Genomic DNA, 14,504 nt, shown 5'->3' with positions numbered 1-14,504 from the left:
AATTCTAAACTTACTTTGTTAAGCTTGCCTTGAGATTTCTAACTCTATGTAGTAGATAGTAATGCCTGATTTCTTTCACTATCTTTCCTACGATACTAGCAGCAATTCTGAATGTCACTGAATAGGCAACATTCTTACTGAATTCAAAGCCCACGGTCAGCTCAAGGACTACCTAGGGCATTGGTGAAGACTAGGAAACAAAGTTCAATTTTGCTTAGGTATTTGGCAAGTCTTGTAGACACCTATAATAAAACAATACTGAGGGAAAGCACACAGATCCATTCACCAACTAAAGCAAGGACATTATTGGAGCATTTGCTATACAGAATGCCACAGTTCCAGGAGACTAAGTTTCCATGAACTTTTCACCTCAGGACTGAGTCCAGGCTTCTAGGCCTGTCACACAAGTTACTACTGGAGTGGATGTAGCAACTATCCCTTAGAAAATCAATCCAAATGGTCACCAAACAGCACCCAAAATTCCACTATAATTTGGAATTTTTATAACCATTGTGAGCAATGGAGAAATATAAAGACTTTCCCTATTCTCTACAGTCCAGATGTCTTCTTTCCCCTCTAAGTCTTCTCTCTGTTCTTTCTGTTCCACAATCTAACTCTTCTTACCTATGAAGCCCAAACCACTTCTTATCCAGCCATCCAGCCTCCCTTTATTGTCCTCTACCCTCAGGTTCCTGGCCTCTTCCAGACCTTCCAGTCCCTCCTTCTCCTTTTCCAGCCATAGGCCACCCTAATTCTCTTTCTCTGTCACCCACTTTCAGATCATTGTCAGTCTTCAGAATTTTTACTACTCATTCTTGCTCTGCCATTAGACATTTTCTCCTTCCCCCTACCTGGCCTACTGGTTCCAGTTCTCCCTTTGTCAGAGGTTGTTAGGGAGAACATCTTGGTCAGGGTAATGCCCCTTTCTAATTAAGTGATCTTTTTCAAATAGAGGAGAGGTTGAAATATTATACTGTTAAGGTCTCCAACTTTATTAAAGAGTTCAATGTATCATCCAATCATGCAGCCTCACCTTCCATGACATTTACATAGTTTTCATCCAACACCTTCTCCCCAAGGAATGCCAGCAAGTCTGGAACTAGGCTAGGGCACATGAAGATGAAATTCACCAATGCTGTCCACCCAGTCAGAACTGAGGTAATTCCTACCTGGGACCTGAATGGAATTATAATCCCCTTAGAAGCATTTTAGAGATCATTGTATAACTTGACTCCTGGCTGATCCACATAAGGCTGCCATTAAAAGGGTAAATTATGGAAAGAAATATAAGAAATAATCTATGATAAACACAACAAACCTGCCTCAGTTCCTAGGATGCCTTATAAAGGCCCTCTTACAATATACCACTCTGGATCTGAGACCCCTGATAGAAAATACCTCTTCATGAGGTACTTCTTATCCCAGAGTTTTCTTGACATTAGGGCTAAACCTAAATGACTAGAGAGGAAGCTCCTGCTTCTAGTTAGAAGTCTTTGTGGTGGACTTCTAGCTTCTAGGTGAAAAGGGCCACAAACAAAAATACCTTATAATGCCTAAGACCTTTTAGCAACTGCCCAGGCTCCCTTACTTCCCAAAGCCTAAAGAACTATGCATCCCTGCTTCAAAAGCAGTCAGGAGGGTCACTGGGACCAGGCCTGCATGAGCACTCATAAACCACCTCAACCATGTCCAATGTGACAGTATGATGGACACTGAGCTGTTGGCAACCCCCATGACACCTGCGGCATGGACACATCAGGCCAAGATTACCCTTTGTCTGACCTTTTAGGCCTGGTCATGGACAACTGAGGGGGCCCAGGCTCATTTGGCTCAGTCACCACCATCTCTATCATGGAGCCCTGGATAGTAACTGTATCAATGCAACCCATCTCTTTCCTTCTAGATACTGAGGTCACATACTCACTTCTGATGGAAAGTTAGGGACCTTCCTCTCTTATTCTACTATTGGGGCAGGGGCAGCCTTACTAACCTCACCAAACCCCACCACTCAGTTATATCTTTAGGGGTATCCTCTTTATTCACTTCATCCTAGTGGTACCAATCTATCTGATTCCCTTGCTGGGGAGGTCCCTCTTAGCTAAAGTAGGAGCATCTATTTCCTTCTAAATCTTTTTATGCCAGGCTCACCATCCTCCTCTAAAACTAAAAATATATCATACCTTTTCCCTTGTCAGCCCCTCAAGTGCATCACTAAGTATGGCATACCCAAATTCCTTTATATCTGTGGTGAATTGAATGAAAATTACTCCCCATATACTTATAGGAAGTATCATTATTAGGAGTTATGGACTTTGGTGAGTAGGTATGGTATTGTTGGAGAAAATGTGCCACTGGAGGTGGGCTCTGAGCTCAAGCCAGGGCTCATGGCTTACTTCACTTGCTGCCTGATAATCCAGGTGTAGAACTCTAAACTCATTCTCAAGCACCATGTCTGCCTGCATGTTACCATGCTTTCTGCAATGATGATAATGACGATAGTGACTAAACCTCTAGACCTGTAAACCATCCCCTATTAAATGTTTTCCTTTCTAAGAGTTGCTGTGGTTTTGGTGTTTCTTCAAAACAATAGAAATCCTAAGACAAGTCAAACAGCATCTGCCTCTCACCATCCAACTCTAAAACCCATTCATTCACTCTTGTCTAGGACAAAAATGAGACTTTGACCACCCACCTGGTGCTGTTTGTTTGAAAAGGTTTTTTGTTTTTTGTTTTATTTCTGTCTATTTTGTGTGTGTATGTATGTGTGTGTGTGTGTGTGTGTGTGTGTGTGTGTGTGTGTGTGTGTGTGTGTGTGTGTGTGTGTGTGTGTGTGTGTGTGTAAATCTGTGTTTTCTGGTGTGTCCATAAGACTTGTGGTAAACATAGGATTCAAGACCAAAATGGGTAAGGCTCAGTTGAATGTATGAATGATGGTGGCCATCACATGTTTTGTTTCTGACTGGTTTCCTTTGAGCATGCAAGCTTTGTGGGTTCTGTGGTTTTTGGTTTTGTTTTTGCTTTCTCTGCCACTGGCAACCACCAGCCACCACTGCTAATGGTGCTTGCCATGGTTACTTTGGTATTCTGGAATCAGAGTTTACCTCTGGGCTTTCTGGTCACTGGATCAGTCTAGCGGGGATTAAAATGTCTTTTTAGTGTGAATCATATTATAGTTGTCTTATACCATTCTACTTTATTAGAAAGCTGGCTCTGGAATTGGATTATGGCTCCTCCTCCTATAGACCCAAGCACATTTGTTCAAATGTTTCTCCAAAATCTCTGTCTTATATCATAAATCAATTACAAGAGACCATGATCCAATACATCCACTTGGACCCATCCTTCCCAGCAGGAGCCATGGTCTACCTTGCTATTCATTTTATTTCTCAGTCAAACAACAACAACAACAAAAACCAAACTACACCAAGCCAAACTAAACAAAGAAACAAAAAAGCTGAAGATGGTGCTGAAACCCTCATACAGGTCTTGGTGAATTGGCCTTTAAAGTCCAAGTCTTTAACCTGAAGAGGATGCAGTCAAGTTTTCCTGATAAGCTCAGCTACAGCAGAAGACTATGCTCCAGGCCCAAACCTTGTCAGTTGACCTGAAGCCAATGACATCTTTGCAGAGGGAGAAAGGGAGGTCTTCCAGGGGCAGACCTTGATGAGGTCTTCACCAGGGACCTGTTTCAAATGCAGCCGGGAAGAACATTGGTTCTGCAAATGCCCCACCCTTGGCAGTCCATTCTTTTGCCCTGGTAGCCTAACTATAGGAAATCAGAATGTTTCTCTATGTGAACTTGTCCTTTGTGCTAAACCATTGAGGCCCAGACCCACCAGCAAAGGCACCACAGACCATTCCAGCCTTTGAGTTCCTTAGCCTGTCAAAAGTATTGATAACTCCTAGACTCAGCAACTCCCATCACCCTCACTAAACCCAGGGTAATGCAACAGAAAGTGGGTAAGCCCATCTTATTCCTCATGGACACAGGGTCTTCCTCCTCTATTTTAAACTCACACTTGGGTCCCACAGTCCCATAGCAACTTCAGTCATAGGAGTGGATGAAACCCATCCTCTCCATCTGAGAACCTGCCATTCTTGTAGGACCTTTTTTCTCATATTCTTTTCTGGTCCTGTCTGTCTGCCAGGTTTTTTTTCCTCTCTCTCCCTCATTAAGGAGGCAGAAACTCTAACCCATCAAATAGTTACCAGCCCTTACATTCTCCTCTATAACATTCCTCCTGGACCTAAAGGATGCCTTCTTTACTCTCACACTACGTCCTTGGATCCCCTCTTCCTAAAGCCTTACTATTAGCACACTTCTTTATTATGAACATGCCATTTTACTTTACATCCCTTGCCTGTCTCTGTCCCAACAAAACACTACCTTGCTCCTAAACTGTCTTGGATCCCTGGGTTACTGTATCTCTCTAATACTCAGCTGAGTTCTCCTCTGCTGTGAAATCATATGTCCAACTCAGCCCAGTGTCTAAAACCCTCACCTCAGCTCAGTGTCACCTCACCTCACCTCACCTTGCAGGACTTTCAGCTCTAACCTCAGCAGACCAGATTCTTTCATTTTGGGGTTTGGTGGTATTCTTCAGACCCTGGGTCCCCAATTTTGCTAATCCACTATACAAAGCAGTCAGAGATACCACTGCAGGGTCCCTCAAGCACCCAGCCATGGTCCATCCTCACTTTTCATTACTGTCAGATGTCCTCTTAGCAGCCAAACCCTGGCTCTCCTAGACTCCAGTCACCCCTACCAACACTTTATAGAGGAAAAGATGGGACTAGCCACAGATATTTTAGCCAAACTTGTTGGGCCTTCCTATCAGACCACACCTTTTTTTCTTTCCTCTAAACAGCTAGATCTCCCCATATGTATGGCAGCAACCTTTAAGAAGCCTTGCAGCAGCAGCAGCAGCAGCAGCAGCAGAAATCACCTGGAAAGTTCTTTTGTTTTTGTTGTTGTTGTTTGTATTTTGTTTTTTTCGAGACAGGGTTTCTCTGTATAGCCCTGACTGTCCTGGAACTCACTTTGTAGACCAGGCTGGCCTTGAACTCAGAAATCTTCCTGCCTCTGCCTCCCGAGTGCTGGGATTAAAGGCATGCACCACCACCGCCTGGCTGGGAAAGTTCTTGAGATCACCCAGTTCAAGCCTATCACAGGATACTTCACCTATGGCCTCTCAGACCTTTTGATTCATTCTCTTTCCTTTCTTAAGTGCTCATGGGTCCATGCCATTCATCTTCTGTTTCTAGAACCTTCCCTCCCCAAATTTCCTTGACCTCCAGTCCTTCCCTGAACCCTGCGTTCCTCCTCCTTATCCCATCTTACTCTGAGGCAATGAAGGCCCTATGTTCACCCCACACCAGTCTTCTAGACCAACCCCACACAGAGCTCCAACTCACTCTCTTTGTGGATCGGATCTCTCTCATAGACAGATAATGAAACTGCCAGGCTGCTCATCTCCCACAGAAAGCTGAGTTAATTGCCTTAGCCAGGGCACTTCAAGCAACCAAAGACCATGGGCAAACTCCTAAACTGACTCCAAATATGCCTTCTTCATAGTCCATATGCACTCTGCCCTTTGGCAGGAAAGGGATTTTCTTACAACGAAAGGCATACCAATTCAATATCCCTCTTACAGCCAAACTTTAGAGGCTTTGAACTCCAAGCAGAGGTAGCCCTAATTCACTGGCAGAGGTACTGTACCTCCATAGACCCACTGTCTCTGGGTAATGGTAGGGATGTCTCAGTGGCCTAGAGTTTGGCTTCTAGCACATCCAGACTCAAAGGGCACATCCTCTTCTTGATGACTTCCTACAAACCAGTCAGAGAATAAAAACAAAAGCAAAATAGCAAAATAACAAATTCCTTGACAAAGAGGCTACACAGGCAAAAGAGGGATAGCTTTAGTTAAATAACTGCTTATACTTCCCCCAAAGCCTTCTATCATCTCTGATATCTACCACAGCCGACACAATGGCCCCGAGGTTCTATTCCAATTTCTAGACCCCCTTTTCGATCCCACTGACCAGAGAGCACATTTTGTAGATCCACACGACCTGCGAGACATGTGGTAGGACCAAGCCACCGGGGGGTGGGGGGGCATCTCCAGATATATCAGCCTCTGCACCAGCACCGAGGACACCAACCAGGCAAGAACTAGAAGATTGACTTTACCTACAATGCCCACTCATAAAAAGCTCAGATCTCTTCTAACCCTTGTAGACACTTTTACAGGTTGAATAGAGGCATTCCCCACCTCCAGGGAAATGGCAATTGTAGTGACTCAGCTGCTCCTTGACCATATAATTCTTTGGTTCGATGTGCAGCAGAGCATCCAAACAGACAAAAAGTCTAGCCTTCGCCTCCAAGGTCATCAAGCTCATATCTGAAGCTCTCAACATCTCCTGGAGAGTTTCACATACTCTACTCACAATTGTCAGGAAAGGTAGAGAGAAGCAAGACTCATTAAACATTAGTCTATTGTACTTTCTCTTGTGCCTTCCCTCCTCCCATTTTCCTTATCCACATTTCAACCACCTCATGTTCTCCTACATGTTTAAGGCCTTTTGAGCCCCTATAGGGGAGGCTGTTCCTCCTCAGTGACAACACTCTGACCCAAACACCTCCACTGGTGGGGAATCTAACCTACCTCTCTCTCCTATGATCCTTTTTGCTCTTGCAAGCTGACAGCTACCTGCCTGTCCCCAGGGCAGACAACCCAGCTCTCCCTGTGAGACTTAGTAGATAACTAAAGTAGTTATCTCCCAAGTCTCTAAAGCCTAGGTGAAAAGGATCCTTACATTGTGATCCTCAAAATTCCTTCAGCTTCCAAACTTCTATACCACTAGTGCTGATACTATCTCTCTAGAGGGCACCAAGTTACACAGTCTGTATAACAACTGGGGCATTCCATTCTCTGGTTCTCCAAAAAGCCCTAATAAGTGGCCAAGAGGGCCAAATTTGGATGTCTCCCCCCAAATTGGTGGCAGTCTCCTCTTTTCTAATGGCTTGCCCCACAACAGTTTTCTGCCTTCTCATTTGCCTATTTTTAGTTTTTAACCCTGTCTTTCCTCCACCACCTCCAGGACCAGATTCATGAGGTCTCCCAGGTAATGGTTGATCAGATTCTTCTTCAGTCAAACCTCTCTTTGATCATGGCCCCTCCAACTCCTGACTATCCCACCCCACACTGTTCCTTTTCATCAGGAAGTTGCCAGACATGAATCGGTACCCACACACCCAAAGATGTCTGGATAATTGGTTGGAGTCTCTGGCTTGCCCCCAATTTCACCTCTACATGCTCCAGCAAATTCCATTCTTTTCTGTCCCTAAAACCCTGACCACTCAGAATGGAATAGCAAAGGCACCAAAAAGCCCAATCCTGTACTACTAACAGTTGTCCCAACCCTCCCCCATACCTGAAGTCACTAGCCATGCAGGCACACCATTCCTTGCATAAGCCCAACATGTGACAGAACATCACATTTCTTCACCTACAATCTATAAATACCATAGTCTGCCCATGACTTTTTCTGGTCTTATCACCTGAGGCTGAAGAACATATCTGGAGCCCATTCACAAATAAACCTGCCCTTTTATCTTTTTAAAAAAGTATTTATTTATTTTTATTAGATATCTTCCTTGTTTACATTTTAAATTTTACCCCCTTTCTTCATTTCTCCTCCAACCCCCATCTCACCCCCCTACACTACCCCTGCTCACTAACTCTATTCCTGCTTCTCTATCCTGGCATTTCCCTACACTGGAGCATAGAGCCTTCACAAGACCAAGGGCCTCTCCTCTCATTGATGTCCCAAAAGGCCATCCTCTGTTACATATTCACCTGGAACCTTGAGTACCTCCATATGTACACTTTGGTTGGTGATTTAGTCCCTGGGAGCTCTGGGGGGTACTGATTGGTTTATATTGTTTTTCTTCCTATGGGGCTGCAAACCCTTTCAGCTCCTTGGGTCCTTTCTCTAGGTCCTCCATTGGGAACCCTGTGCTCAGTCCAATAGATGATTTTGAGCATCCATTTCTGTAATTGTCAGGCACTGGCAGAACCTCTCAGGAGACAGTTATATCAGGCTCCTGTCAGCAAGCACTTGTTAGTATCCATAATAGTGTCTGTGTTTGGGAACTGTATATGGGATGGATCCCCATGTTGTACAGTCACTGGATGGCCTTTCCTTCAGTTTCTGCTCCAAACTTTGTCTCTGTATCTCCTCCCACAGGTATTTTGATCCCACTTCTAAGAAGGACCTGAGTAAGGTAACCCAATCATAAAAGAATACACGCGGTATGCCCTGATAAGTGCATATTAGGCCAGAAGTTTGAATTAGACAAGATACAATTCATAGGCCACATGAAACTTAAGAAGAAGGAAGACCACAGTGTGGATACTTTGGCCCTCTTATCTTTAATTCATCTCATATTAGTTTATTTCTTTGGCAGAGGAAGCCTATTAATAAGGATCGCTTGTACGACCACAGATGTAAATTTGACTAGGTGGCAATGTCCATTGGGGAACATCCTTTTCACAAGATGGAAGCTTAGCTGGGTTGCAATCTTGTCAGGTTGCCAACATTCCCTTAATTCTATTAAATATCTTTAGTATGTCCATCTCCTTGAATACAGGCTTTGAGTCCATTTCACTTCCCAATGCTCATTTAATCCTTGAATCACACATTTGATATTTTTCCTTTCTCAGCCTGCTATGTTGGATCAAAATGGTCTTCATAAGTGTGAACCAAAAAACAGTCTATACTAGGCTGTTTGGTGATTTCTTTTGTCAGTACTATTAATCTAAATCTGTTCATTTTAGTCTCAGGAGGCTCTTTGGACGAGGGTGAAAATCTGCCACATTCTTCAGCAATATATCACACAAACGATCTTTATGTAACATATTAAAATTTTCCTCCTTTGAAACCTCTTGAGACCCCACAGTTCAAATCACCCTCACCTCAGTACCACTGTCTACCATGCTTATGTTAGTATGGCCCATTAAGCACTTCTTAAAGCATTCCATTGCTCACTTTATCCAAAGACCCAAAAATCTACATTTGTCCAAGGCAAAGTGTGCTCAATACTATCACACCAATGTCCATTTCCATTTTACCAACTTCTGTCATAGGATTTCCATTTCTGTGAAAAGACACCATGACTAAGGAAACTCTTATATAGGCAAACATTTAATTGGGGATTGCTTATACGTTCAGAGGATGAGTCCATTATCATCATGGTGGGAAGCATGGCAGCATATAGGCAGATATTGTATTGGAGGAATCAAGAGTTCTACATCTTGATCTGAAGGCACCAAAGAGGAGACTGCCACACTGGGCATAGCTTGAACTTAGGAGACCTCAATGCTTACCCCCACTGTCACACATTCCTCCGACAATGCCACACCTAGTCTAAGAAGGCCGTACCTCCTAACAGTGTCACCCTCTATGAGACAATCATTTAAACACAAATCTATGGTGGGGTCGTGGTGAGATTCATTCAAACCAGAATAGTACTTCTTATCATTCTTAAAACATCTATATCCAATCTATATGTCCATCTCTCTCTAGGACATTATTTCCAATCAGAGGAAAATATTCATTTTTAACACAAAGCTATTGTTATTATTCAAAGATGTGATACCTGTTAGCTGCTTTTTCTACAATGTAAATTTCAGTACAGATTGTAAATAGCAGTAATGCGAATATACTTAAGACTGATATTTAAACTTGCAGTCAAAATTTTTTGTAAGGTTTATGCAATTGAGAGATTTATATCACTTGTGTCTTTTCCCCACAGGTCAAGTGGACCCCAAATAAATATACTCTAAGTTCCCCACCTGCCTATTTCTAAGGATATGTCCTATCTTCCCTTTCATCTTGACAAATGTTCTTTCGCCAATTACCAAAAATATGCCCACAAATTCTAAATATATGAATTTCCTTTATCTTTTTAAATTTTATCTTCTGTCCCTTATCTATATCAGTATATTTCCACTCAGCTGATAGACATCATCTAGGAATCAACTGCATATAACAACTGTTAAAAGTAGCTGCAAACCCTGGACTTGATGAAAGTTGGAGTGAGATATTCCAGCTGATGTGATTGCTCCCTATCTACTCAGATGGGTCAGAGAACCAGATGCTTCTGATGAACACCATATCTTGAACATGCTCCCATCCTTTGACTAGGAAGCCAGCATTCCTAGGTCCTGAAAAGAATATCCTAATGTCAGCAGAAAGTAATTGTTGGATAGAGGATGCCCCTTATTCTCCATAAAAGGCTGAAGTGTTGTAGCAAAGGAAACTCCATTGTACAAGGAACAAATGACTATCTATACTGTTTACTGACATACCAGGAAAGGTACCTGTTAAAAGAAAATATGTTCAAGTCTATCAGGAAAAGATTCATTAGTTAAAATATTTCTGCAATAGTATAGGGTACTCAACCCTCTTTTCGCAAAGCAAGAATATTATTGCTTAGCTTTATCTGAACCATATGATAACCATTAGAGAAAAATCATCAAGAATTAGATCTACTAACAACAGAGAAGGGTTGCATTTCTTCTTCCTTAGGGAGGAATATTGCTTCTATGTCAACCAATCAGTTTAATAAAAGTCAAAATTTGACAACCCCAAACAGATCTCCAAAATAAAAGGAACATCTCAATACCTCTAGCAGGTGGATCATATGGAATTGAATCTTGATCTATTTTAATCACACCCTCCTCCTTTTCCTAATTCTACAGATTGTACCCTGTTTTATAAACTTCTTCTCTAGATTTCTTCAACATCAAATTCAAAATATTTCCACCAAGATCTTTAGTCAGTTATTCTTATAATATTATCAAGCCATACGTAAGGGACAAGAGGCCTACAAGTTCCAATCACACACTGATGGTGAAGGCCAAAGCTGCCCGAATGCTCCCAAAAGACAGCAAATAGTCTACCAATAATATCACTCCTTATCCTCACCCCTGATTGTTAAACAAAGAAGAGAGGAGTATCTAATAATAGGGACAATGCAAAACTTCCTGCCCCTGGTTTGACCCAGAGCTCTGAGAATTGGAAACCCCCCCCCATGTCAGTGCTAATGGTAACACAGTATTTGACTTGTCACTTTGACACTAACTCATCATATATTCTTTAACGTCCCTATAATATCCTATCCCTCTGCCCAGGCTGTTGGTGTGTCTCTTCCTGTTCAGAGGCATCTGCCATTCTGTTCTTCTTCCTTATCAATCTCTTGATAAATGTTTGTTGTATGGTGTGACTTTGTGCTATTCATTGGCTCCTGACTGCCAAGATGCCCTTCTATAGAAAATCAATTAGTCACTAATGGGAAAGACAGTGGCCCAACTAGATATCTAATGACACTAAGTAAAACTTCCAATTCCAGGAATGCATTACATTTTCTTCAGTTGTTGTCCCACATGGTCCCATAGACCCCCTGCAAATGTTAGAGGCTATTGCCAAGGTTATTGGTTATTCTGTATTACCTGATGGGAAGGATCTATTGCTGAAGAAACAGCTTACTATGTAATTGAACATGGAGAATTGGAGCTAGTGCTCAACAAGAAGACTAATCAATACTGACTAAAGTTTACAGTGCTTGAATGTACTTTACATCCTAGTGGTAGAAGAAAGTACCAATTCACCCATCTATAAACTTACAATAGACATATTACTACTAGAATATGTGTGTGTGTTTGTGTGTGTTTTGTCAAAGGGGTTAATTTTATCTTATTTTCATTTTATAAACATGGTTAAATTCACAAAAATAAAAAATAATACAAACATGCTCTAAATTATATCACATACATCACAGTAGGCACTTTCTAACAGGGGTTCTAAACGCTGTTTGGACAAATTTGAATTAATTGCCTTATTCTACATGCACCACGTAGTCTCTTCAAATAAAAAGTTCTTATAGATTGTCTTGAATCTTTTATATGGGAAGATCCACATTTAATCTGGGCAACACTTTCTGCTGTCAGTTAAGTCCAGTCTAGTGGCATTAGAGCGTACTTCTTCATGTAGGTATACACTGAACACAAGCTAAAATATCCAGCCTCACTGACTGAACAACTATTGGATTTTTGTACTTTCTGCTTATAGTTAGCTATTCTTGGATTAGCTTTCTCCCATGGAATGGGTCTCAAGTTGGGGCAGTTATTGGTTGTTCATTTCCTCAATCTGTGCTCCATCTTTATTCCTGTGTGTCCTGTAGGCAGGACAAATTTTGGGTCAATGGTTTTGTGGGTGAGTTGATGTACCCCTCCCTGGAGGGGGAATCCAGACTGGACTAGAAGGTGGCCAGTGAAGTCTGCAAAATCTCACTGAAAAATTCTGTATCAAAGTAGAGACTTTGTACAACGCTTAAGAAACAGCAACTATCTATTGAGTGAAGAAATGAGTGAATACAACTTAGGAAATATTATTATTTACTTGAATATTTTCTAAGGTGAGAATAAAATATTTTGCTATACTTTAGATTTTTGACATATTTCATGTAGCTTTAACAAAACATTGAGTATATCCACATCAATGCAGCTACCATGACTATCTCACCAGTAAGTTTATGAAAGTTTCCATTCAATATCATCCTCATTTGAATTAATCAGTTTTTAATTTCTCTCACTACAGTATAGTTTTGCTGGAACAAAAAAAAGTCTTGTTAATAAAATATTCACTTATTATTATTTTTGTAAGGATTCCTTATTTAAATGTCACATTTTAACAAACATACCAATGCTTCTATTGTCAAATATTTAGTTATTTTTATTCTATTGTAATTATACGTCACAGCTTGTTCTTTTATTAGTATTTGGGCATCATTTGTTTCTGGATATTGTAAGATAGCTTATGAGTGTTGCTATTTGAGGTTTTTGGTACACACATGTTTTCAAACCTGATGAGTAAACACAGGTGGTTCAGGTACATTTAAGATTATGTGTACATCACATTTAATAATAAACACTAAACACTTACCCAGAGGGCCTTGCCAATTTGTATTTCCAGCTTACAATATATAAAATTTCAGGAGTTTCACATGAACAAATAAAACCTTTTATTAAATAAATATAGAAAAATGGATTATTCAAAAGTATTTTAATAGAATTTAAAATCCTATTCATTTGTCAGGTGAGAGTTCAAAACCTACTTTTATTATACAATTTGAAGTAACACATATTTTCCAACATATATTCAAATAACAAATATTATTAATTTTATATTCATATATTGTATAGTTCTAGTGTATAGCACTAGTTCACATTATACTGCTCTTAAGTTTTATACCTAATAAATTCCAATAGTCTTCTAATTTCTTCAATTGTTTGTGTATAATTGGATAAATATATTGAACAACCAAAAGTTTTAAAATTGATTGCAGAAGATTTATGAAAGACAACTTTTTGAAATCATTTTAATATCCTGTTTCTTTGCATTGGAAAGCAATAATAAATTAATTATGTTTTTATTTTCATGAAAATGTGTAAGACCTTCAAAATAATAAGACTTATTTTCCTTGTCTGATGCTGTCATTTCTTATGGCTGTCCCAGAAAATGTGTCTTTCAAAATTGGGAGAATAAACTATACAGTTAATGCTTAAGCTCCAATTCAAATTCTTTGAATTGCTATTGTTCTGATTTCTTTTATTTCTGATTATTGCACTTCAGAATTTTGAATAAATCTCTAAATGCTGGTACTTCTTAGCCATTAGCAGCACTTACAAAAAATATTTTCATTTCTGCTGAACTCTAAAAGTAAGTTATTTCTAACTCTGAAGTGAAGTCACCTGTTTTGAAGATAAAACTAATCACATTATGTTCTCACCAATCTCCTTTCCCTTCCACAGTTATATTTATATCTTCAAAAGGTTTAATCCGGTTCTAGCAAGCAGGCAAAGATGTATGTAATCAGTTTCATTCCCGAAGGCAAATCCAAAGAGAACGGTATATTTAGTAAACTTATGACGGCTGTCGGAGCCAAAATTAAAAGCATAAATAACAAATAGGGACAAACCAAGAAACTAGATAAATTGATTTCACAATTAGATTTACGTGTTGGATCATCCAATTTTTTCCTGGCCTAACCCTTAATTTATGAAGGCTATCTTCACTCAGAGCCTGCTCATGTCTTGTTATTGCTCCCAAGCCTTCTTCACTGAAGTGCCAGGATTGTCCCAACACATAAATTCTCATCTGACAATAACATAATAAATAGTAAGACAGAATGGGTTGCATTTTTTTCCTCCTAAATTTTTACCTTGCTGGCTTCCTGTCCTGTTCTCCTGAACTTGATGATGTGAAATGCTTCTGTGTATTAATAATGGAAAGACAAAGTCATATTACACTTATGCTGAGCAGGATACAACGATGTATTTCTACAATTGACCTGGAAAGTGAAATATTGCACATATGAGTTAATAATTTTGGTATTTTTTTTTTTTAGACAGTGTCACTTTATCTTCACATATGAAGCC

The sequence above is a fragment of the Mus pahari genome, chromosome 7, assembly GCF_900095145.1.
Source record: "Mus pahari chromosome 7, PAHARI_EIJ_v1.1, whole genome shotgun sequence".
Lineage (NCBI taxonomy): Eukaryota > Metazoa > Chordata > Mammalia > Rodentia > Muridae > Mus > Mus pahari.
This window is presented reverse-complemented; position numbering follows the sequence as displayed.